The 10,573-nt window shown below is 39.9% G+C and overlaps 1 protein-coding gene across 1 annotated transcript in view; it reads left to right on the plus strand.

Moving 5' to 3' along the window:
• Mapk1 (mitogen-activated protein kinase 1) overlaps positions 1-10,573 on the plus strand; it is a 125,952-nt gene that overhangs the window by 37,727 nt on the left and 77,652 nt on the right. The gene's annotated exons all lie outside the window — the stretch shown is intronic.

A 10,573-nucleotide genomic window follows, 5' to 3' on the forward strand; every position in this document is an offset into this window, starting at 1 on the left:
TCTGTGTGCTGGGGTATTCGGCGGTATCCTGAGACGGGTGGAGCTTTAGGTGTTACTCAGGGCGCCTCCCGGCCGCCCGGCCCTCCATCACCGTTGGGAGGGGCTGGGGCGGAGGCCCGGACCCTTGAACCTCCGGACTTGGTTTCGAGAACGGACTTTCAGGCCTGGACCCTAGGGAAGGGAATGGAAGCGTTCCCTCCTTCAGTTTGCTAACATCATGGCCTGTTTGACACCCGAGTGTAAAACCAAGAATTCCATCAGATGATTACGAATGATGACGATGGCCGTGGTGCAGAACACCGAAATAATGCTTTTCTCCTCTCACCGCTGTTAACCATGAACAGCTCTCCTTAAATATTTCTAATGCTGTTAATGGTGTTTTTCTGTGCAGGCTTTCTAAAAAGCATTAGTGGTACCAGTGTTGGTTGTGGAATATTTCAACCTTGAAGTTTTTAAAGTGGATCTTGCTTAATATCTTACTGTTGCGTTTCACGGAGGATAAATCAGCTATCACTCTTGTCTTATGAAAGATAGGTTTGGAGTTCGGCCTAATTCGAGCCCCCCTCTTACCCCAAGTGAGTTTTCTTAACAGCGTAAGAGATGTTTTAACCTAACTACCGTGAACCTTTTTCAATCGTTTTAGTGATCAACGTACATGCATCTTACTGGAATTCTTGCATAGTCGTATGCAAACATTCTCACATGATTGGGATCCCTCAGAAACGTTTGTAGAATGACAGTGACAGCTTTGCATTTATTAGAATGAGGTAGCTGTAGTATTACTTGATGAAGAGTGTTGTGTTGAAGTAAATTCTCTTAGGCATACATCTTAAGTCTTTTTTGTTGGGTGAATAAACATTTATTGAGTGCCTCATGGCAGTTACTGTTCTGCCTACATTGTATCCGGATTACCGCCTTGAGGAAGGAAAAGATAGTGATATTCCTCTTTCAAGTTAGAAAGTATTTCTAGGTGAAGCCCATTCCCAGATCTCAAAACTAGAGTCAGACTTAAGATTGTAGGCTGAATTCCTACTTCAAATGCTGCAGCTTTTTTCATTACACCCTGCTTTCCTTAAATAGTGTTACGGGGGGGGGGGTAGCTCGTTGGTTCCGACGCCTGCCTCGCGAGCTCAAGGACCAGAGTTCGATCCCCAGTACCCCCCCAAAAGTGTTACTAATAATTTCAGAGTTTTCACATATTTTACTGTTATGAGCAAGAGTTTTAAAATGTTTGCAAATTTGAATGATCGCTATTTTAGAAATGCCAGGGAGGGCATGCTTCACTAAGTATCTTAAGTAGATAGAAGGAGGAGTTAATATTCTTCCTAAAAAGACTTTTGACTCATGAATATTCTTGTTTACAAGCAAAATGCTTCCCAGTTTACAGATATGAAATTTAACTTGAATTCACAGACTTGGGAAGCAAAACAGAAATTGTCAGGCCTAAAAGAAGTAAGAGCCTAGAAAGTAATGGAGAGAAAATACTGCTGACAACAATATTGTTGTCATACATCTCATTGCTTTTGCACCTGCTAATAAGTGTGCCAGTAATTGTGCCTCACAATTGCCCTTGACATCCTTTGTCCCTTTTAAAATATCAGCTTTAGGATATTTCCGTTGAAATATTTTTTTCCTTATCTGGTAAGCTATTTACTAGTTTGAAGATGATTTAGATCTGGGACCTATTTCTATTGCTGCTGTATACTTACTTGACCTAACTCTTCAGTTGAAATGCTAACTTTTCTTACTGTGATTTTTCTTTCCTCAGTAAAATACACATACAGTTTGAATCTGAATCTTGGGTCCAGATTAGAGCCTTTTATTTTCAAGTTAATAATGCATTCTAGAATTAACTGAATCTTTTTTTGGCGGGTGTAACTGGGATCGAATTCAGGACCATACACAGTGCCGCGAGCTACATCCTTGCCCTTAACTGAATCTCTGACGTTGCTCATTATTAGCATTTGGCCAGTGTTGATGAATAAGTCTTGGGTTTATGGAGGGCTTCTTGGCAGAGATGTTAATATCTGAATAGCAGTCTCAAGAAATTTAATGTTTCCGGGAAGATTTAAGGATTTGCAGCTATTGTTTAACATTTTTTTTTCCATTTCCTGGATCAGTTCATTAGAAATTGTTTCTATTTTGTTCTGGTTCCTTTGCTAATCATTATGCGAAGCCTGTACTACAGATGAACAGTGAGGTTTGAGTTGGGCCTTTAAGAGTGGGTGTGATTCTGATGGGCAGATAGTAGGAGCAAGTGACAGCTTGAACTATGGAATCTAATCCTGGAAAAGTACTTAGGTGACAAACTGGAGAACTATAACGGCAAACTGAGTTTGACGGTACTGTATTTGTGCAGTGAGGAAACATTTAATATTTTTGAAAGGGGCGGATGTATGGCCAGTTTTGAAGTTGTAAGGGAGGGTCAGTCAACACTGGTGATAAGATAGGAAAAAGAACTGGAATGGGGTAATCAGGTTGTGGTAACCATTCTAGAGGCGTAGTAATCTGGTGGCAGTAGAAGGTAGCAAGTGGAGATGAGGGACCTTGAAAGACAAACAGTCATAGGAGCTCTTGTGGGAGAGTAGTACGAAAACTTTCAATCTTGGCAAGTATGAGTAGAAGCAAAAGAGATGGGCCTAGGATTTAGCTCATCGGCACCACACCTGTCTTGAAAGTGCAAGGTCCTGAGTTCAATACCCAGTAGCATAAAAAAAAGAGACCAAGAAAGGTGGGATTTGTATTTGAGAGAGATTTCTGAGATAAAAAGAGATAAGGCATGGTGATTGATTATGGACCTACATTTTCTTTTTTTGTTTGTTTGGTACCAGGGATAGAACTCAGGACCTTGCACTTGTGAGGCAGGCAGCAGCACCACTGAGATAAATCCCCAACCTGGACCTACATTTTCATTGTAAGACTTGAACCTTGGGAACCTGGGAGGACAGAGTAGCTGTAGTCAGAGTAGGTTTGTAGGAGAGAAATAGTGAGCTCTGGTGTGGACTTTGTTTTGTGATGCCTATGAGCATTTGAGCTATATAAAAAGAATTTTCACATTTTTATCAGGGAAGCAAAGAGCTGGAGCTGAAATTTTGTATATAGGGAATGATAGTTAAAATCTTGAGCAGAGGAACATAAATTCTTCTTTATTTTTTTAGTTTTTCCAGTACCAGGGATTGAACTCAGGATCTTGCACTTGCCAGGCAGGCATGGCGTCATTGAACTACATCCCTGGCCCAGAGGAGCATAAATTTTTTTTTTGGTACCGGGGATCTAATTCGGGTCCTTCAGCTTGTGAGGTAGGCAGTGGAACCACTGAGCTAAATCCCCGGCCCTGATCTTAAATTCTTATTAGAGGTCATTGGTTAGGTAAAATTACAAGTATGTTTTATATATTCATCTTTTGGGTATAAGATCCATAACATTCAATAAATTTTAAATGGAGTACATTATCCCAGAAAGAACTGAAGAGGTTGCTCTGGCAAATGAGTACCTTAAGAAGCAGGGAAAGGAAGAGAAACCTGAGGACTGATAAGATGTATAAGAGAAGAATGGTGGGGATGAAAGGAGAAATTGAAGCTGTATGCTTGGTTGTCTTATTAACTGTGACAAGATTTGTCTATTTTGAGTTTGAAATATTGTTTCTGACTGTGACAAGAGAGGTCAGGGGGTCATCTCCATAGAGATACTAATTGAAGTCTTAAAGTGGATGAAATGAGAAAAGATCTGAGAATGGAGTCAAAGGAATATTGGCCTTTAGGTGTCGATAGAGGGCAAGTTAACAGAAAACGATAGAGGAAATGTAGTCAGATACTAGAAAACTAAGAGTGTTCTTTATTGAAGGAGCCCAGAGAGACTCCGATCATTAAGGGATTGCTGTTGAATTCTGTAGAGGGCAAATAGAATCAGCTAATAACAAGCTGTTGTGTTTGTTGACTTTTCACTTGCCTTTAAAAAAAATAAAACGTTCAATCAGCATTTTTTTGTGGTCACATCCCGATGGTATAATATTCTGTTCTATTAAGGTTTTTGTGATTATAGTAGTCTAGTAGAGCTACTGTATCATTTAGTTTGTATTTTCTGGCTTGGTGTTTTTTGTTGTTTTTGGAGACTGTCTCACAAGGTTACCCAGCTGGTCTTGAATTCATGATCCTTCTGTTTCAGTCTACCAAGTACCTGGCTGTCTTAATATGGCCTTAGAGATTTTTGAGGTTGGTTGATGGATGAGTACCTGGGATTACAAATACTTGCATTATACATAGCTTTCTAGGGTTTGTTGTTGTTGTTGTTGTTTGTTTTTAAATATACATTGTTAACTCATAATCACACTGCAAGGTTTTTCTTTTTGTTTTATCTTAATTATTGAAGAAACTGGAGAGTTAACTTGCCCAGGACGTACAGGTACGAAGTGATGCAAGAGAGCAACCCATTCTGTCTGGTTCCTGAGTAATAATCAGTGATTGGAGTTGAGGGTTGGGGATGTAGCTCAGTGGTAGAATGCTCGCCTAGTATGAATAAGGCCTTGGGTTCCCTTGCTAGCTCCTCAAAAAAAAAAGAAAAAAAGTTGAAAAAAATAGATGATTATAATACAGAATATATTTGTTGTCTGCTTTCTCTTGAATCATTTTTTAGCCTTCTTTCAGACTGTTCCCATAAGATCATTTTCTCAGAAGATTTTTTTTCTGGGTTTTTTGTTTGTTTGTTTATTTGCTTGTTTTTTGCAGTATGGGGGATTGAACTCAGGATGTCGCACTTGTGAGGTAGATGCTGCACCACTGAGCTAAATCCCCGGCCCTCCGTACTGCAAAAAAGAAAAGAAAATGTTTTTTGAGCACTTAAATGTGCCAGGATTCACATAGTCTCTGCATATTAGTAACTTAGTCCAAATTGTGGAATGTAATTGAACAATAAATAATACAGAGACTATACCAGTACTATATAAGAGGAATGTGTGAACTACTTGGAAAAGAATACCTGAGTAATTAAACAAGGCTGTCTGAATATGGCCTTCGAGAGTTTTGAGGTTGGTTGATGGATGAGTAGGAGAAGAAGTGCTTTCTAGGAACAGGAAAATATACATGAAAGTCAGAGAAGTACAAAAACAGAACAGGAGGTCAAGAAAATTGCAAATTGTATGGGATGGGGCTGGGGATTTAGCTCAGTGGTTCTGCTGCCTGCCTTACAAGTTCAAGGTACTGAGTTCGATCCTCGGTACCAAAACAAAAAAAAGAACAAATTGTATGGGGTGGCTAGAGTATAAAAAGCTTCATAGAGAAGGCTGGAAGTTGGGACAGCTGGAGTAGGCAGGGCCAAATCCTGAGGGGCATTGTTTGCTAAGGGTTTAGACTTGACTTTGTAGGTAATTGTGAGTCATTAAAGGATGGCCCTGTCTCTCTCAGTTCCTTAACACATTTTGCTAGTTTTATCTGACCTCCATCTTTGTCTCTTATGCTTTTTTTTTTCCTACTGTGTCTACATGTTCTTGCTGCTTATCTAGTGGTACTTAGAAGGGATGATTTCTCTTTTCCAGGGACATTTGGAGATTGGGGTGTTGTCATAAGGGTGGTGGTGGAGGTGTTATTCCCTTCAGTGTCTATGTGGTCAGATGTGCTAAATGACTTAGAGTTCATGGTCCAGTCCTCCACTGGAGAATTGTCCTATCAAGGTGTTAGTAGTACACTCCTCTAAACAGCCTGGAAAATGTTGGGTCGTGTTCAATTCCTTCCTCCTCCTATGATTTATCCCTGAAGTTTGCCTTATGGTTTCCTGCTATTGCTGTCCATTCTTCCCTGGAACTCTGCTGGGTGTTCATACCACCTGTTTGAAACACAGGAGCAGCAGTAATTTACATAGGCTGTAGACTGGAATTCAGAGATCTGGATTCAGATTCTTAGATTTGCTTGCTGTTAATTTAACTTTTAATAAAATGTCTCTGCTGGGCATGGTGCCATGTGTCTGTAATCCCAGCACTTGGGGCTGAGGTAGGAAGGTTACCTTGAGTTTGAGGCCAGCCTAAGAAATATAGTGAGTTCAAGGCAAACCTGAACTACATAGCAAGATCCTCTCTGTCCAAAAAAAGAAAAAAAAAAAAAGAAAGAAGTCATCTCATGTACCCATTTTAGAGTCTACAAATGTGAGGAACCACTTACATGAATATCATGAAATCTAATGTTTCTGAACAGAGTTTAGAGAATAAGTAAAATTAAGAACAAAATTACATGATCCCAACAATGAATGTAACTGTACTGTATCCCTAAATGTACCAATAAACTCAATAAAAAAAAAAAAAAGAACAAAATTAATTTTGGTATCAATCATATCTCTAAAAATGTGCTTCTGGTACTTAGCTGTAACTGCTACATTATTCCCGTGAATTTAACTTGCGTATTCTGTTTTCAGATATTATAAAAAGATTTGTATAAAAGGCATCCAAGTTGCTTGCATTTTCCCAGGTACCATGTGTAATTTATTCCTCAGTTTACTCACATTAAAGTTCTTACTGATTAGAAAAGTTGATTTCCCAATAAACATCCAGAGCTCCTGAATTCAGCCTACTCTACCTGTTGAACCCTGTGATTATGTTTCTTCTGTCTTGCTTCCCTTTTCCCTTTTACTTCTTGAGACTCCCACATTGAGCTCCAAGAGGTAACCAGGAGCACATTCAGTGCAATGTCTGGCTCCCATTAGGAGAGCCTACATGGCTGACCTTTGAAATGGCCCACACCGTACCAGAAAGAGAAAGGGAAATTCCGGGAGATTCTGACCCCAGACTTTCTGGAATCCAAGCTGAACCAAGGGAGAAAAAATCTAGACTTAACAGTTATATGACACATTCATAGGTTTCTGTTTTATCAACTAAAAATGAAAGGATTGGATTCTTACTGTGGTTTGCAAACAGCCTCCTCGCAGAGGGACTTTATGCCTAGTCCAGTGGAGGTCTCCTGTGTAGCACACCCTCTTTGTAGCATCCCTGCTTTTTCTTTTCCTTACCCTTTTCCCTCCCCTCCTCCTTTCCTCCCTTCCATTTTTCTTCCTTTCCCTGCATTCATCTGTCCCCTTCACTTGTGTACTTATTATGATCATCAGGATAAGATTCCTTTGAAAAAAAAGTCTCAGTTGCCTTACAAGCATTAGGAAACCAACAAGATAGATGTTCTTCAAGGTCCCTTTCAAATTCTCAGTGTCAGGGCAGGCTCTGGGTTTGGAGTCCATGACTAATGTGGAGTATAGGTGTCGTGGGATGGCTACATGCTATATGCCAAGACCAGCCAGCTGACTGACATTAGTTGCAAGCCTGTCTTGCATTAGGTAATTTTATATTCATTCTCATCCTTATCTTTGAGATTTTATTTTTTCACTTTACAGGTAAAGAAAACCAGGTTTTAGGTAATATGTCTGTGGTTTACAGCTGATACAGCAGAACTGAGGTTTGAAAGGAGACTTCTTTGGACCCCAGAGCCTGTGAATTTTTTCTTTAGTACTATAAGCTTTCCTGTTTTACACCAGTGCAGAATGAAATGATTGTCATTGTCATCTCAGGCTTAAAGAGGAGAATAGAGGAAGGTAAAGCTGAATATCTTTGAGGAGGGGCATGGTAAAAGCAGTTGAGTATCAGGAAGGTAGTGTTGATTTCTTTTTCAGTTATTTAGTAAATATTATTAAACATGTTCCTCACTTACATAGTAGATGATTGGAACAATTAATATTAAATAGAATAGTTTGTATTCTTTGGTGTTTACAGTTCAATGGGGGAATTAGTAACATTCACCGAGAGTGATGAGATGGTAAAGGCGAAGCCAAGTCATTTGTAATAGTCAGGGCGGGTTTCCTGGAGGAAGGAGAGTTTTGAGCTGGAAACCAAATGGGGGAATTAGTAACATTCACCGAGAGTGATGAGATGGTAAAGGTGAAGCCAAGTCATTTGTAATAGTCAGGGCGGGTTTCCTGGAGGAAGGAGAGTTTTGAGCTGGAACCTAGAGGATGGATGACATGGCAGTAGCTGGGTAAGAGGTGGGGTCCTGTGTTGGAGTGTTGTAGTCACTACTTTGTAGAGAATGGATTGTAGAAAATGAGGAATTTATGATTAAGATCAGAGCCTTACGGTATTGTACGACAGGAAGTGCAGTTAAAACTTCAGGTATGGTTGGAACCAGGAACTGGGTCCCTCTTTAGAATAGAAAATCTTGCACCCTGAATCTCCACAGAACTGTTTTGTTTTTCTTTCTCTTCTCTTATTACTTCCCCATGCTCTTGGCAGAGGACAGCTGACCCTAGTTTCCTAAATGTATGTGTCTTCAGTTCTCTTGGTTATTAGGCTGAGAATACTGTGAATACAGTTTTGGGGAAGAGAATCTGACCCAGTCTGGGAAATGTTCACCTCTGACCTGAGGCCCAAGGTGAGGTTATCTTATAAGGTGGGGTATCCTCAAGGTCTGAGACGTGAAGTGGAGCTGGCCAAAAGAAGTCTCAAGTCTACTGACTTGCCAGTTTAAATGTTTTTGGTGCTACTTCCTTGCTTTTCTCCAGACTCAAACTGTTTGCTGCTGTTGGAGCTTGTGGAAAAAGCAGGAAAGGAGAGGAAGGGGGTCTTTGAGGAAGATGGACTTTGGTTCCCTTTTAGGGCCATTCTGCCTTCTTGTCTCTGGTGGAATGGAATGGCATCTTTAAAATTTATTTAATATTTTCTATGTATATATTTATATACACATACAAATAAGACATACAGTTAGGCCTCTGAACTCATGGGGTTTGCATCCATATTTAACCAATAGAAAAGAAAAAATATAAAAGAAAACAGTTGGGCTGGGGATTTAGTTCAGTGGTTCCACTGCCTGCCTCACAAGTGCAAGGACCGGAGTTTGATCCTTGGTACCAACAAAAACAAAAAAAGAAAGAAAACAGTTGTACCTGCACTGAATGTGTACAGACATTTTCTTTGTCCTTATTTCCTAAACAATGCAGTATAACAACTAATTATGTAGCATTTACCTGTATATGATATTAAGTATTATAAACAATCTGGAGCTGGTTTAAAGTACACAAGAGGATGTATAGGGTTATGTGTACATACTGTGCCATTTCATGTAAGGGACTTTAGCATCTGTGGACTGTGGTGTCCTCTAGGTGTCCTGGAATCCGCTCCTCAGATATAGTCCACAGACTATATCTGTGAAAGGAAGCCTGACACTACAATAAAATCCTAAGAACCCACTGAATGACTTCTTAACTAGATTTTCTGAGGCCAGAATTCCTGAACCTGGCTGTAGCTCCTCGCCCCAGGATTTTATCTTCTATCTCTGTAGTTGAATGGGGAATAGGTGGGTTTTGTCCACTTGTATGTATTTCCTTGTACGTGTAGCAAGTTACCCAGCCCCAATCATTTTTATTGGTAAAAGTGGAATATAGTTGACAAAGACCTTATGGTGTTATGAGGAATTAATAAGAGAATGTTGATGATTTGTACAGCAGTGAATACTGTACTTGCTTAATGCCTCAGTTGTTATTCTCTTGAATTAAGTGGACATGACAAAACCTGGATCTTCCCTTACAGTGTCTAGGAATAGACTCCTAGAATATGAAGCAATATGTGCAGAAGTAAAGACTGGACTTAGGTCAGAGAAATTGTGTACCAGGTTGTCTGTGTGTGTCCTTAGGCAGTGTTTGATTACAGTCAGAGGGCATCTTCTGTGCCAGGCCTGGGCCATGTTCCTGCCTTCCTCAAGAATGTTGCTGTTGTATTGAGGATAGACTGATAAATAAATTACTGTGTAACATGGTATGTGCTTGTAATAGAAATAAGACACTTATGAAATCATCCTGGTGAAAGCATCTAACTCCATCTGGGCTTCCCCATTATTTGTTAAGTCATAAACAGTGTGGGATACTGTGGAGAGAGAATCAGTGAACAGAGCATCTAGCCTTCAGGGAGCTTACAGTTACAGTCTGTGGCAGTGGTGGCCAACCTGTTGTTGTTGTGACAACACAAAGCTTTTCCCCTGAACCATTGGGAAAAAATTGCTGCTGCAGGGTGCCATCTCACTTAAACCTTTCATGTCCAAACACGGACACTCCTACATAACCCTAACGTAACCGCCATCAGGAGGTTAACAATGACATGTAACTACTACCTACTCTTCAGACTCCATTCAACAATTATGTTATATTTAGTTGTCTTATTTCTTTGGTCTCCTTCACTGTGGAGCAGTTTCAGACTTCTGTGGGCTTTAATTGCCTTGACACTTGAAAAGTAACATGTTTTCGCTTTTTGAGGCACTATCAGACTATTTTCCAAAGTAGCTGTACCATTTTACCTGTCAGTGGTATATGAAAAGGTCCCCATATCTCTACATCTTAATTACCACTTGGTTTTGTCAGTCTTCTTGATTGTGTCTTGTCTCGTAAGTTTATAAGTGCTATCACATTATGGCTTTACTTTGTATTTCTTTCATAAGTAGTGTTAAAACATTTTATTTTATTTTTGGTACTGGGGATTGAACTCAGGACCTTGTGCCACTAAGGCAAATCCCTGGCCCTCTTTTAAATTCTTTTTTTTTTTTTTTTTTAGGTACCGGGG

This window comes from Fukomys damarensis, unplaced genomic scaffold, assembly GCF_012274545.1.
Source record: "Fukomys damarensis isolate Sample0158 unplaced genomic scaffold, DMR_v1.0_HiC HiC_scaffold_34, whole genome shotgun sequence".
Lineage (NCBI taxonomy): Eukaryota > Metazoa > Chordata > Mammalia > Rodentia > Bathyergidae > Fukomys > Fukomys damarensis.